Here is a 16158-nt window from a genome sequence, read left to right on the forward strand (position 1 = left end):
GTGATTACTCTTTACATAGCATTCCCGAGATATTATGGAGGATAAAAAGAACTTAAAAACAAATGGAACTTACATTAAAAATTAGAGAGTCATGCCCTAGCCAGTTTGGCTCAGTGGGTAGAATGTCCGCCTACGGACTGAAGGGTCCCCAGTTTGATTCCGGTCAAGGGCGCATGCCTGGGTTGTGGGCTCAATCCCCAGTTTGGGGCATGCAGGAGGCGGCCAATCAATGAGCTTCTCACATCACTGATGTTTCCATCTCTCTCTCCCTCTCCCTTCCTCTCTGAAATCAATAAAAATATATTTTAAAAAATTAGAGTCATTCTAAAATGCAGCCACATAATTTCATACTTTAGGCTTTCTGAAATAAAAAAAATAAATTAATATTGAAATTGCTTTCAAATGCATAATATTTAAGAAAAAGGAATCTCTTTATAGTAACCCTTAATAATGTGGAGAAAATGCATATAATAATCATGGAAAAAAACAAATTCTGATAGGCTCTATTATTTACTATTTAAATCAGCACTGTGAGATAAAAACTCTTATTTTTATTCCACAGGTGAGAAACTCTAAGAATAGAGGTTGAATCACTTTTCAAGATGATAAAGTTAATAAGTGTCATACTTGGGAATCAAATGTAGTAGTCCCAGTTCCTGAGTCCATGCTCATAACCTCTACATTGTGTTGTCTTTTAATACCTCTATATCAGCATGACATAAATAAAGCTGCAATATTAAGAAGGAGAGCCAGAACTGTATTGTTAAATATAATTCTTCTTTTAGTACTGCCCAAAATGCATTTAACCATTCTATTCAACTGGTTGTAGGTAGTTCAAAATCTTAACTAATGTCTTTGTTAACAATTATTCAGTAGTCTGTATATATTATAAATTACATGATAAGAGTCAAGAGTCCATAAAATAATAAAGATTTTTTTTAAGTAAGCCAATCCAAATACAGTCTGTCCAAAAGGATTAAGAGATTTATCAGAAACTATAATACCGGTTAGTGGGATCATAAATAGATTTTAGGTCTCATAACCTAAAACCCAATGATTTCTCTAGATTTCTATGTTGTTGCTATTAATAATATATCAAGTAATAGAAATTCAAAATCATATTCCCACATGTGCAAATAGGCAATTAATAATGATTGTGATGATGAAAAAATGGTAAACAATGTTTCATGATTTCTCTAATTTGTTTCTTGGGAGTCTGTTTCTCACTGCTGGAATTTTAAAGAAATTTTAAATACAAATTACTGTTGCTGATGGCTTATTTTCCACTTGACTGGGTTATATTGATATGCTCAAGATATGGGGCATCCCTATGGAAATATGAGAACACTTCTGATTATCTTGTCATAGTGGCCATTAATCATTTATATTAACATAAATCAGGTAACTGTGTAGTTGAATATATGTACTTATCATTTCAGGAATATAATGATTTCCATATTATTGGAAAATTCCCAGATAACAATCTAAGGCTATTATCATTTATTATATATGTGTTCAGAATAAAAATTATTCTTCATTGCCTAAATATCAACTTCACTCGGAAGGTAATCATCTATGAGTTTTTCAAAATGAGTTTATATTCATTTTTCTCCTTTAAAATTAGCTCATACAAACTCTGTAAAATATTGTTATTTGACAAACCTAGAATTCTCTTACTGCTAATTAAAATTTCAAACAGATATTTTTTAAGTAAAATCTGTGTGTATTTTATGGTGCCTCCATTCTTTATCTACATCCAATCCAAAAATTCTAATCTATTATGTAGTAAAACATGCCACTTTTATTAGAATTAAACTTATTTTAATTTTCAAAGGCAAAAATTGTGGCACATCTTCAGTTCTTTTAAATATTGAATATAAATATTCTCATCTTTCCTGAACAGTCACATTCCAGAAAATATAATCTGCTAAATTCTCCATGTTGTCTAAAATAGCTAAGGGCTTCTGTATTTATTCTTATACTTTAACTGAGAAGGAAACATTAGCCTTTTAATTTAATAACAAAAGTTCTTTCTTTAGCAAGTCAGGGAGTTTCATGTACATATTTGGGTTGGATGGATGAGCATTATTTTTGAAATTGCAGGTTATAAAAGCACTTTGGATTAGTTTCATTCCTGACAATTGATAAAAAAGGATGGTAGAAAACAAGCACCATGGGATTTTTTTTAAAGATGGTAACTGACTCTCAAATTAAACTTCATGTCAAAATATCCTTCAAGAGGATGATCTGCAAGTTACTGCTCAGCAATTTCTTTTTTTCACAGCAAAGTTCAGTTATCTTGGTGCCTGTCTTAAAGTTAGTCTTGGATATAAGAAAAAACATTTACAATTATTCTATAAACTAGATTGGATATCATTTCTTTTTGCTCCCTTAAATATTGTGTATTCTTACAAGATATTTTCTGTTTCATAAAACAACATAGAATGATTGTACAAAGTATATTTTTATGGAATGTGTGACACTTATACCACCTAAATTTTCTAATATAATGGTGTACAATTTATTAAAGATTATTGTAAAGCAACATAGAACAAAAGGGAAACTTGCCTGTTATTAGAGATAAGTATACTTTTTTCTCTGAAATATTATTTTTACTCTAAATCAAAATGGTGTTCTAAAAGGAGATTTCAAGTTTATTAAATATTTCAAAATACATTAACTTTAATAAAATATATTAACTTATCTAAAATGATGAACCATCACATTCTCAAAATCACTGTTGAAAATTGCTCTCCAAATGATTTCTAAACACAAATATATTTTTTAAATACAATACATGCATTTTTTTGGCCATAGTAGCTTTAGCTCTTAAAATCTTGCTAAATTTTCTATTTTCTATATAATTCTCCCAAGTTTTGGTTCAGCTTGCTGCACTTTTAAAGATAGTTTTTCTTTATCATTCTGATGTCATAAGAATCCCTTATACTTCATGTTCATTTGTAACTTCGTAGTTGTGAGTCTCTTTCATGGGCTCTTTAGATTTCAGTGTTTTAGAGGAAGTTTTTTGTTTGTTTGTTTGTTTGTTTGTTTGTTGGCTTCTTTGTTTTTTTTCTCCAAACCTGAGTTCATCTTTTTTCTTTTTGTAACCTTCTTGTGTCTCAAATGTACCTTACAATCAATGTATTGAATAATAAATTTTCATCACATCTTTAGATACAAATGTTTTTTGTTTGTTTTTGTGGGTTTGTTTTGTTTTGTTTGTTTTTTGGTCATAAATGATCCACTGTGGCAAACATTTCCAGTTCTCACCAGTAATCAATGTTCATGTACATTTCCCAGACTCCTTGCTTTTAGGCTGATCCCATAAGACAGGGCTTTGGCTCATTTTTATATGGATAGGAGCAATTAAAGCCACTCCCAGGCATGACTCTTAAGATCATCCCATGCAATCGTCATGTCCTCAATTCCCTGCTAAACGTATCTTGGCAGCACCTTAGTCTAGAAAGCATTGCTAGAAGAAAGAGGACAGGTCAAATTGCATTAAAGTTTAATGCAGTGAAAAATATTTTTGGGGAGGAGTAAAAAAATAGGATTAGTTTTTTGTTTTGTTTTTAATTTGTGAATACTTACATTAAAACAGAAATTGGTATCAAAAGAGAGATATGGTTATACAAAAACTCGAAAAATACAGGGTATCCCAAATATTGTATACAAACTTGCCCCAGCCAGTGTTGCTCCCTGGTTAAGCATCAACCTATGAACCAAGAGATCACAGTTCAATTCCCTCCTGTCAGGGCACATGCCTGAGTTTCAGGCTGGATCCCCAATAGGGGGCATGCAGGAGGCAGCTGATCAATGATTCTCTTTCATCATTGATGTTTCTATCTCTCCCTCTCCTTTCCTCTCTGAAAATCAGTAAAAAATATATATATTTTTAAAAATGTATACAAACTTTAACAGCTGATAACTCAATTTTTGAAAATAAAGTGTATTTTAATAAACAGTGCCTGCCTTTATAATGACTCAAAGTTTGTATATACATTTTTGGGAGACACCATATATTTGTTATTTAATTAAGAGAGAGATAGTAAAGAGTGAATCAACCAATATCAGGGGCTGGAGAGACCATAATATGTATTGTGTACTGGCAACAAATTTGGTAACAGGGAAACTGCAGTTGGTTTTGAGGCAGGCCACATGTTTACTTTAGAGAAAATGTTCCAAAAACATCTAGCATATTATCTATTACTGGTTACATTAGGCAAAATTTTAAAGATAGAAATGAACCTGTTTGCAGGAAAAAATGCAAAAAATAACATTACATAAATTCAGAATCTTGCAGATTTGAAAAAGCTGACAGCTTTTAAAATATTTTCAATGATAAGGGCCCAATAATACCTTTCACTTAGGAAAGGTGAAGAACGTCAAAAACAATATTAAGATAAACTTTCCACATAAAACTCTGTTCTCAAGGTAATAACATCAGGATGAAAGAGAAGCAAGGGTATGGAAGAAAGAAATCAAATGGATTTGAGAACCATATCAAGAGTCAAAACTTTGAGAATGATTATTTACACAAGAAACTGACTGGGAGTGAACAAATCAGGAGCCAACTAGATAACAATATTACCAACGAAATAAGCAGAGACTTCAAAATACCTTTAACTCTTTGACCTGAAAACCATTTTCCAGGCCACTAAACTGTGCAAGAAATGGGTTTCAAAGGCAGATTACCCAAGGAGATCTTGTTTTCCACCACCTTTTCAGAGGAGCCCAATATAAACAATGATTTAAAAAAAATCTCTGAGAGGGTTGAGCCAGAGCAATAGGGTAACCCTGACAACGGAGTTTTTACAAAGAAGGAGGATAAGGCTCTGCTGAAGAAATTTTTTTACTACAAATCTGTTTTGTGTTTTTTTTTGGGGGGGGGAGGGGAAGAGGGGGTTAGGTTGTAAGGGGTGGTGGGAATTACAATTACCAGTGAAAAAAATAAGATTTAAAGAAATCATTTTAAACTTTCATTTGGTTTTATGAAGTAAAAAATATATGTATTTCCATAACTCTCTAAAAATCATAAGGGAGTAGCCATAATTTTTTTAATAAAAAAAACACAAAACTTTTATTATTTCTCATTTGGGACAACTATCAGGAAAAATCCAATTAGCTTTGGGTATATGCTTTAACATGATCACACTTTTGATAAATGGACTTCTAATTTTTTAAAATATATAGGCTAAATTGTTATGTATATATAAATTGAATATCTGTATCTAATGACAACAGGGATGAGAAAAGGAGCTAAATGCTACTAAAAAGTTTCTCATTACAATAACCACTTTTTAAAAGGAATCTTTGTCGTGTTTTCTTTTCTTTTTTTTTTTATGAATCTTTATTGTTGAAAGTAGTACATATGTCCACTTTTTCCTCCCATTGATCCCTTCTATCCCACCCCTGTCCTCTGTCTCAGGTCTTTTGAGATGGCATTCTATATTGGTGTGGTGGAAATGAAGCTTTCACTTTGGGAAAGTACAAATAAAGATAGACACATAAAAGTATCCTCACTAATCATATTCTGCTTCCCTCTGAAATTAGGTTTACATATCCATTTTGGTGGCATGCAAAGTAACAACATGACTCATAGGACATCTCTTAAAAACCCAGGTTGATGTATAAATTGAAAACATCCCAGAACTGTATGATAGACATGTTTTTTCTTAGACATATACAAAGCACGTTGAATATTGCTGCATAGACAAGTCCTTTTTGAAGGACTTGAGAATGCAGGTAATGGTGGAAAATTGGTATAACTTGATTCTTAAAGAAAGACCATCAACAGTTGGATTTTTTTTATACAAATGTAAGCCTTCTGAAAGGACATGGGGTCTCAAAAGGTCCTAAATAAAAAGCGTCACGATTTCATTTGTGGCCTTGGAGAAGGATAGATTCAGCACCTTAGAGCCACCTACGGGTCAGTAGGAGAATCAGAAGACTCAGAGTCCTCTTTATTGGTTCCTTTTCTGAGATGGTGCAGGTTTTGAGTTAACCTTATAATTTACATGACTTTTCATATAAATGAATAAATATCCTTGAATGTTCTTTTGCATCCTAATCAGGATCCATTGATAATGCACTGCTCAGAAACACATCTGTAATACACTGCATACAGGCAGAGAGGAAGTGGTCATCTGCTGCCAAAACACCACCTGGTATCACATTATGCCAATTTATTGAATATTCTGGAGATGAAATTTATGTAGAGAATAAGTTATAATAATTTATAGGTAGCGACTACTTGTTAAAAGTATATTCCTTCACATAAGTATATATTTGGGTTTCTCTTCAGATAATTGTGATATCCAGGGATTAAGTTGTTTTCCAAGTCAGTAGAAGTGAAGGGGTTGTTGCCCTGACTCACTTACTGTTGCTTTAAAAGCAGTTAGTAAATCCAGCAGTTATAAAATTACATCATTATGCAAAGCTTCCAGTCATTCATTTAACAAATATTGCTTATTAATGATGTATAACCTATAATATGCCAGGCAGCATTCCAGTTGCTACAGAAACAGAAATGCATGATATGGACATAATTTTTGCCTTCCAACTACTAATGAAGTCAGACAAAACTAACATATAAGTCACACTAGTATTATGGAGGAAAATATAGTCATGAGTGAGAAAAGATAAGCTCTGCCGTGGTTGAGGCATGCTGTTTTATTAGGGTAGTCAGGGAATGGCTTGTCTTTAAGGTTTTATGTGAGTAGAGACATAAAGGAACTGAATGAGAGAGGCTGGTGGATCAGATACTGGGGAAGAGAGTTCCAAGCAGTAGGAAGAGCAAGTGTAAAGACTGAAGATAACTGTATTTACAGATCAAGGAATAAGAGTGTTAGTGCAACCAGAGAAGAGTGCATAAAGAAGGAATGGGGGGGTGGGTGTGTATGAGTAAAAAATAAAGTCAGAAATACGGCAGGTGTAAAGAACAGATAGCCCCTTACAGGCCATGGTGAAAGCTCTGTTCTTACACTGATTGTCACGGGAACCTGCAGGAGTTATCTACTCACAGAAACAGCTCTACTAGATTTATACTTTAAAAGAATCTCTCTGGATTCTTTGTTTGAGAACATACTAGAGAGGGACAGGAATAATAAATAGCCTGAAAAAACAGTTATGATGCTATTACAGTAATTAAGCTAAAGATGTCAGTGGATTGAACCAGGATTGTGGCAGTGCAAGTGGTGAGACATGATCAGATTCTGGATATGTTTTGACAGAGAGTTATATGTTTCCTGGATAATATAAATATATACTATATTAAAATGTTTCCAGAATTATATTATTTTCTCTGTAAGCTAAAATGAATCTCTCCATATGCTGTCTAAAATTATAGTTCAGAAAAATGGGGAAATAGAGAGGGTACATCATCTATGGTAGAACACGTAACATATGAGAATGCTGACTTCTCCAGGGCCAGCGGTTTGTGCATGAAAGAAGACAGAAGTAGATGGAGGTAATAGGATGTGTGAACAGAAGTTTCCACTTTAAAGCGTTGCTGGATAAATTTGTATTTCTCTATCTCAGAATATAAAATGTGATTTTATTAAAAATATTCCACAATAGTTTGCATTTGTTGACCATTCATTTGTGGGCCATGTGGATATTATAACTTCTAAATAGTATAATACTTTGATTCAATAGTTTTTCAAAGATACATTCTTGAAATCTGGTTTAACATGAACTCTGTCTTGGTTTAACATGAACTCTATCTTGGAGTTTCTTTAATTCATCACACTTCTAAGACCTCCCAAGGCCGTCACACCATAAACTGCATAATCCAGGCTCCCTTGTATCTGTGTGTTCAGAATGCCACAGGCCAGTGGTTGTTGGGGCACTTGGACTCGGGCCTCACCGACCCATTAGAAATCACAAGAGATTCCTAGATGCTTTGCTTCTGCTACAGTCAGAACTGGGGTGGTGGTGAGGGGCGGGGGGCGTGGTATACATAAAGGGAACTTCATGATTCTTAAAGAAAAATTCCTAGAGAAATCTCAAGAGGTGGCCAGGACTCAGGACATTGTAATAGTCAGAATAAGCAGGGGTGTAGGCATTTATTCAAAAATGACCTACACCTTTGGCTGGTTGTATTAATTCTGTGTTGCAGAGAAACAAAATTTTAAATAATACCCAAGTAAAGTGTAGCTTGGCTAGAGTAAAAATAAAAGTTGGTCTTTGGATTTATATTAGGAGCTAGATTTCTCTCATGCTAATTCAATATATACAGCTGTGTCAGTGCAATCTCTGAAATTAGCCTCATTGGGCAATATTTCTGCACCAGGACAGAGGCTCTGACTTATATCCAAGATATTAGCAGCACCTTCGCCAGAGTGTGGGAATCATGAGATTGGGGAGGTTATTTAATATGCATATAAAGAGCATATAAGTTCAAAGGAATTATCAATAACTTTCTTCACTAAGAGTATTTGGTAGCTGTTGATTTCTAGCAATCATATTCTGGGGGTCAGGGGTCAGGAGGAGGTGCTGCCTCTTACTAGATTGAATTCTGGCCCCATGATATAATTGTGGTACTCACAATTATACATCTTGTGTAATGTAGGAGTTTGTAAAACCTTGCTATATTTCAACTATAACTTTTTCATTCTAAGAGAACTTTAGTTTTATGGCCTAACTCACATCTCTGCCTACCTTGTCAGCTGACTTACTACAAATGTAATCAAGTCATGCCCAGGGAAGTATATGAAGTGTTGCCTTATCTCCTAATAATTTTTACCACATTTTGTAGAATAAGAATTCCAAGACTCTTTTCAGACCTTTAGAGTATTTTAACCTTGACTCCATAACAGTTAGAAGATAGTAAAAAGCAGCCAGCTAATAGGGATGGGTTTGCAATCTCTAGGACAGTTACCTTATCTGTGCCCAGAGGAAACACCACCAACTTTAACACACATGCCTATTTCACTTAGCATAATGTTCTCAAGGTCAGTCAGAAAAAGCTAAGATATATATGATTTCACTCATAAGTGGTGTATAAAACTGACACTTGTGAACACAAACAGCAGTGTGGTGGTTGCCAGAGGGAAAGGGTGGGGGGTGAGAGGGTCCTAATATATGGTGACTGGAGAAGATTTGACTTTGGGTGGTGGGCACACAGTGCAATATACAGATCTTTTAGAAACCCACACATGAAACCTATATGATCATATTAACCAATGTCACCTCAATAAATATAATTAACCCCCCAACACACACACACACACACACACACACACACACACACACACATGCCATAAATGGGGATTTACCCTTTTGGTAAAGTTGAGTAAAACTGGAGATTTCCCAAGCTTAGATCAAGCACAGAAGAGTATAGGTGATAGAAACACAGCTGAAATTGTTCAGACATCAATTAATGTCACTGGAGGAAAAGGAACTTTAAAAATAAAATAAAAGTGATTCAAATTAGGAATGACCAAAGGTAAAGAGTTAATCTCACAGGAGGAATTAAACAAATAAAATTCAACTTGAGTCCTAGTGGGTTTGGCTCAGTGCATGGAGTGTCGGCCTGCAGACTGAAGGGTCTCAGTTTCCATTCTTGTCAAGGGCACATACCTTGGTTGTAGGTTCAATCCCAGACCCTGGTTGGGGTGCATGAGGAAGGCAACCAAATGATGTATCTCTCTGACATTGATGCTTCTCTCTCTCTCTCTTCTTTCCTTCCACTCTCTCTAAAAATCAATGGAAAGATATCCTTGGGTGAGGACTAACAACATCAACACAATATTCAACTTGAGGAACTTCGGATACCGCAACAGGTACAAATAAGCAGAAGCAAAATGGTACTCACTCAAAGCCACAGTGCTGTTTCAGATGCTTTAGCCATGCAATGTGCAGGTATTTCTTTTTCTGGACCATTTCAAATACATTCAGATATTTCTTTTTCTGGACCATTTCAAATACATTCAGACAAACTTCTGATGAAAGATAGTAGAGAGAGATTGCATTACGATGTGTAAATGAGAAGATTTGATTTATTGAATTAGTTATCCCCCACCATGCTTCAAAATAAAAAGGTCCCCTGTAAGATCCTTAACACTAACAAGATAGACTATTTTGTGTATTAAGTTGTTTGTTTTGTTTTGTTTAGCTTCTCAGAGAATGAACTCTGAGTGAATTCAGTGAATTCATGTTTTCACTGAATTGCTGTTTCCAGAAGGTCTGTGACAGCATAAACTGAACATGCTTTTCCATCTAGTCCCCATAAAAGGTCATTGCTGTTCTCGTTTCCTAGGCATGAACATAGAGCCCCCTCAAAATTCTCCCTAGTTCCACACTTAAATCTTAGTTATTTTATAAGATTGTTTTTGTGAGTATTTCTTAACGATTTCCACTCCTAGTTTTTTTCAATCACGTTAGATTTGTTTTCTGCCAAGCTTTTTCCAGATCATCCAAAATTAGCATTTATAAAAATCTGTGTTTGTATTCATTGTGTAACAGCAATAGTAGTCTTTGGCAAGAATCTCTGTTTTTAGGGAGTAACAATTGCTCTTTCTACTGTCACTGATTTTTATGACCCAGAACTACTAGCTATTATTATCTATGATGTGATACATTCACAGAATAACAAAATATAATCAGTTTTGGTTTTCAATCTTATGTAAATTGATCACTTACAAGCTTTTAAAGCTTTGTTACCCTATGATCTTTTAAATATATATGTATATATATTTTTTTATTGGTTTCAGAGAGGAAGGGAGAGGGAAAGAGAGAGATAGAAACATCAGTGATGAGAGAGAATCATTGATTGGCTGCCTCCTGCATGCCCCCTACTTGGGATTGAGCCTGCAAACCCCGCATGTGCCCTTGACTGGAATCGAACCTGGGACCCTTCACTCTTCAGGCCGATGCTCTATCCACTGAGCCAAACCAGCTAGGGCACCCCATGATCTTAATTATTCCAATAACTTCATATGATTGATCTTATTTATAAGAAATATATATTGTGTTTTAGAGACTAAAGTCATGGTTACTAGCTACTTTTCTGTAAAGATTGTCTATGAGTTATTTTAAAAGCCATTACCAGAACTCTGTCCTCAGAGTCTGGGCTTTACTTCCTGGAGAACAAATAAGCATGCCAATTTATACTTTCTGACCTTTCTCAGTAAATCATTTCTTGGTAGAACTAAAAATTGTGGTGAGAAGCAAACAAGATGAATCATAGGCTAATCATTATACTTCAACTCTTTCTAAAAGTAAAAAAAAATCAGACCTTGCTAAAAGGTTTTGTGATATGGATCAAAACATTCACAGACAAGTAGTTGTGTGTTTTTTGCCTACATACACACATTTTTCTCAACTCTAATTGCAAAGAATTGAAACTACATGATTACCTTTTTTTTAAAGCTGCTCACTCTAACTGTATGCATCTTGACTCTTCATTTCCAGCCTCAAATTATTCGTGGATTTTTTACAATGATATCAAACAGACATAGGCTATCATGTCCAGTCATTCCACAGGTACAGCTACAACAGAAATTCCTGTCAGTCATAATTTCTCTTTGACATTTTATCTTTTTCCATCTCAGTGCAAAATGCTAAGGCGATGAATAATGCTACCACCCACAAATCATCTGGCTCAGAAATCCAGGTGTGACTATTAATTCTTCTCCCTCATCACAATAGTTAACAACATCTTACAATCAATGTTCCAAAGAGATTCTAATACATTTATTTTCTTCATTCAAGTCGGCCACCACATTTATTCAATTCCTTCTCATCTTGGGCCTTGAATTTTTCAATATTTTCTTAACTTGTCTCGCTCTCTCCATTCTCTCTACCAGCCCAATCTCTCCTGCCTCTAAACTGATTTTCTAAATATTACACTAGCCCTTATTTTTTAAAATATATTTTATTGATTTCAGAGAAGGAGTGGGAGAGGGAGAGAGAAATATCAATGATGTGAGAGAATCATTGATTGGCTGCCTGCCCCAGAGCCACAACCTGGGGATGTGCCCTGACCAGGAACCATGACCTCCTGGTTCATAGGTTGACACTCAACCACTGAGCCACACCAGCCAGGCTACACTAGCCCTTTTATACACTACCATAGAGACTTTCAGGATTCTCCACGTCACAGCTGGAGAATGGAGTTTTTATGACTATATAAAGAGTGCTTTCCAATTTGGCCACCGTTCTATCTCCCCGGGCTCAGCCCCTGCCACTTTATCCCTCATAGTTTACTTTAGTCATAACCAGTTATGCCATTCCCAGAATGGGCCAGGAATTTTTATGCTTCCATGTCTATACATACTGTGTGTGTTTCTAGTTAATTAGATGTTCTTCCCTAATCCCTCACCACCATCATTAAGAGAAGCCCTGAAAATCATGTAAGAACACATCACTGAAGCTCTTTGTCTCTTGTTAAACAAATTAAACATTCTTGCTTTCCATCACCTCTTATAACTTGGAAAGATAATTATAACACACATCACACTCCACTAAATTTTGTCTGTCTCTAAATATTATTCTTTGTCTGTATCCAAATATTGTTTTTTGAGAGAAGCATGTCTTATCTATCTTTGTTTACTTGGTACCTAAATTTACTGGCAATTTCTTAAGTAACATTTCAAATAGGATGAATGAATGAATTAATGAAAGGGTGAGGAAGTGTTTCTATAGTTGAGTCATTGCCTTATAATCTAGTTCTAATAATTGAGCCACTACCTTTTTTTAAAAAAATCTCATTTAAGTTTCTTCCTTGAAACATGTTCAATTTTTCTCTTCTCCAACTCTGGGGCTCTACCTTATAACCTGATGTTCCTTGTGAATGAAGTTATATTTTGTCTTTTGTATTCTCAGTAGCTGTGAGCAGAATCGTGTTTGCTTATATTTAATTCCCTGAAACTACCATTACTGGCATTTTTTTTCTACTGGATGTCACTGATACCCACCTATATACCTGTTTAAATCTGCCCATTGAGCCTTCAACAAAAGTCATATTCACCTCTGAAAATGTATTCAGTGCCTCAGTCCTGAATTGTATAGCATCTGATTTTTTATCATTTATGACTTTCATCTGTCCATAAATTCAAAAGATATCTATTACCAATTGGATTGTGAAAATGATATGTGAGTAAATAATGTGGAGTATATCTACACACATGTACATAAATAAAAGTCCAAATACTACAACCAGGTGGTTAATAATTTACTTACAAAAGTATGTTATTGAGATTTTTTTAAAGAATCTTATCTTCAGTGGCATGATGATAGTTCTTAAACAGATAATTTAACCCTGGCCAGTTTTTCTCAGAGGTTAAAGCATTGGCCTGTGGACAGACAGATCCCCGTGAAGCAACCAACCTCTCTCTCTCTCTCTCTCTCTCTCTCTCCCCCTACCCGCTCCTGCCTCCCTTCCACTGTCTCTAAAAATCAATGTAAAATATTCTTGTGTGAGAATTAACAACTACAACAAAATAGCAGATAATTTATTTTAAATCATTTTCTGAGTTAGTCATTTTAATATTGTTTAAAAGTATTAGTATCATATATTTGTTTGGTATTAGTTCACACACATAAATTTCAACAAACAATGTTATCATTCTATAAAATATCACATTTTATTTCTCAAATTATGGAACATGTAGAAGAATTAAACTGCTAGTTCAAAACCGTGTGCTATAAAAAAATTGTGTACCTACAAATTGGTTATTTTTATTCATGATATAGTTAATATGATTACACTAGCTTTTATAATTAGTCAGTACTAATTGACTAATTATAAAAGCTAGTGTAATCATATTAACTATATCATGAGGGAACAAAAAGGAAGTCAAGGGAACAAAAAGTTTACACTCTTTGAGAATGATCAGAAGTTAAATTCTCACTAGCACCTCAGTGTGTGGAGGAAGCTACACAGAAAAACCTCCGGAGGACAAGTGTGTGGGTCAGTTTTACCAGGGTGGAGGTAGCACAGCTTTTTTCTCCAAGTTACTATGTTTCTCTGTCAGAGGCATGTAGGGAAATGTACCTCATAGAATTCTGAAAATCAGCATAAGAACATCAGGTTTTCTTTCTCAACTAAACCAATTATATTAGAAGTTATATATTACAAGGTCAAATCAATACAAGCTTGTGATAATGTTTAAGGATATTCCTCTAGTTTAAGTATCTTCTTATAAGAATTACTGTACCAACCCTTTTTTTCAAAATGTTTTCCAGATCTGAACAAGTCCCCAATTAGCTAAATGTCCTTAATTCATGTTGTTCAGATTTTGCTTCATTAGAAAGTCATGACCCTGCACTTCACATTTTGTTACTTTCAAGTCAACTTGACAAAAAAAACAAAACAAAAAACAAACAAACAAACAAAAAACCTCACTATCTCTTCTACAGAACCCTTCCTTGCTTGATTGTGAGTTGGTGGACACCTGAGATGGTGTCAGTTACAAAGATGTCCCTATTATAGTTTGAGACCATGGAGTGTTCAGAAACAAGCTATACCACTAAAAGAGGAGACTGGGATTGAGGAAAGCTCTGTGAGAGCTTCAGTTTGTCATAAACACCAAGAAGCCTTTAGAAATTAAAGCACAGGAGGTGAGTGTCAAGCCAGCCCAGAGGAGCGCCTCACTCATCCCGAGATAACAGATGTCATCGCCAGGAAAGTACACCGCCTCTTCAAACAAGATTAGTGCTATTAGGATTAGTCTTCCTATGGAGGAAAATGCCTCTTTCTCTACCCACTGGAATGGCAAAAAGTAGTCATATTCAGAAAAGTAGCCAGATGGAAGACAAATGATGACAGGAAGAAGCAGCTATCCTTGGAGGCTTATATCTCTTTCACAAACATGAAATAATGCATATGTAGACTTTAGTTAAACAATACAACCCACATCACAATAGCTATAAGGAAAACATCTGTGAAAGTATAGAAGCAGCAGTAGCTAAAGCTGCCAAAGCCAGAGAATCTCATAGAGTTTACACTTTATTCTAGAGAATGCAATAAAAAAAGCAGGCAGAGATATCTAAGTATTGTTTCGGGAAGTGAAAATAATGTGTTCAGGTATTGTGTGGAAAAACACTGTATGAACAGGGAATAGTGTTTAGTGTTCAGGACATTTATTAGGCTTAACTCTTGTGGAAGGGGTATATAGGATGGAATGGTTTGAGCTCAGATTGGAAGGAGTGGTGGTTCCAGTTTATGAAATAACTGATCAGCTGTGCTGTGGAGTGTAAAATACATCTTGCTGATGATAGGAGCCAATGAAGGCAATTTAGGAGAGATGGTAGTGACTAGAGATGAAGATGATAAGCAATAAACAACATAGGAAGCTATTACAATTGTCTCAAATAAGAAGGATGAAAACATTGTATCAAAAGTTTAAAAGGGGTGCATAAAATGTAATAATTACTTCAAAGTATAAACTTTGTGTTAGTAAAAGATAGACAGCCAATACATATCTATACCACTGTAACCTGCCCTCTTTCACTACTTCATTGAACCCATGTCTAGCAACATATTTATACTGAGTTTCAGTTTTCATATAAGCACAATATGTGTTTTGAACTCCGTGATTTTGATTTTTTTATTAAATCAAATCTGTTTCCACCAAATCTATTGAACAGATAAAACACTTATATATTTTGGCTGAGATGATGGAGTAAAACACCCAAATTAGTTCACTTTTCCCAAAGGGGTCCTTGTAACATTTCTGATAAAAACGAATTCTCACAGATCCAGATAGAAAGCGGCTGGGTTGGATAATTACTAAGATCCTTCCAGCTCTGGTGTGCTACTATTCTCTGAGGACATGATTATTCCAGTGATTGATTTCTATTTTTACACAAGGTGACTATTCCCAGAAATAATGTCACTCACTATGAAGTATGATAACTTACGTAAGTGGATGAAAATAGCAATGTGCAGTAATTTTCTTTCTAAGTTTCTGATTACTCTCTATTGTAATTTGTCAGTGAAAACACTCAAAGTTAAAACTACAATCACTTTATTTTACTGATTATAGAGTGAGCCAGTTCAGTCAAGATTGGTGACCACTATGTATTCGAATAAGCAAATTTCTGAGGAAAGAAATCTACAGCTATAGGGTCATTCTTGCAGGTAACTATTATGTACCAAGACCTATTATTTGTTAAAGTCTTTCCTAATTTAGTCCAAACAAAGCTGTGTTA

This window comes from Myotis yumanensis, unplaced genomic scaffold (assembly GCF_028538775.1).
Source record: "Myotis yumanensis isolate MYYU_CA2020_CCGP unplaced genomic scaffold, mMyoYum1.0.hap1 SCAF_3, whole genome shotgun sequence".
In the NCBI taxonomy this organism is placed as follows: domain Eukaryota; kingdom Metazoa; phylum Chordata; class Mammalia; order Chiroptera; family Vespertilionidae; genus Myotis; species Myotis yumanensis.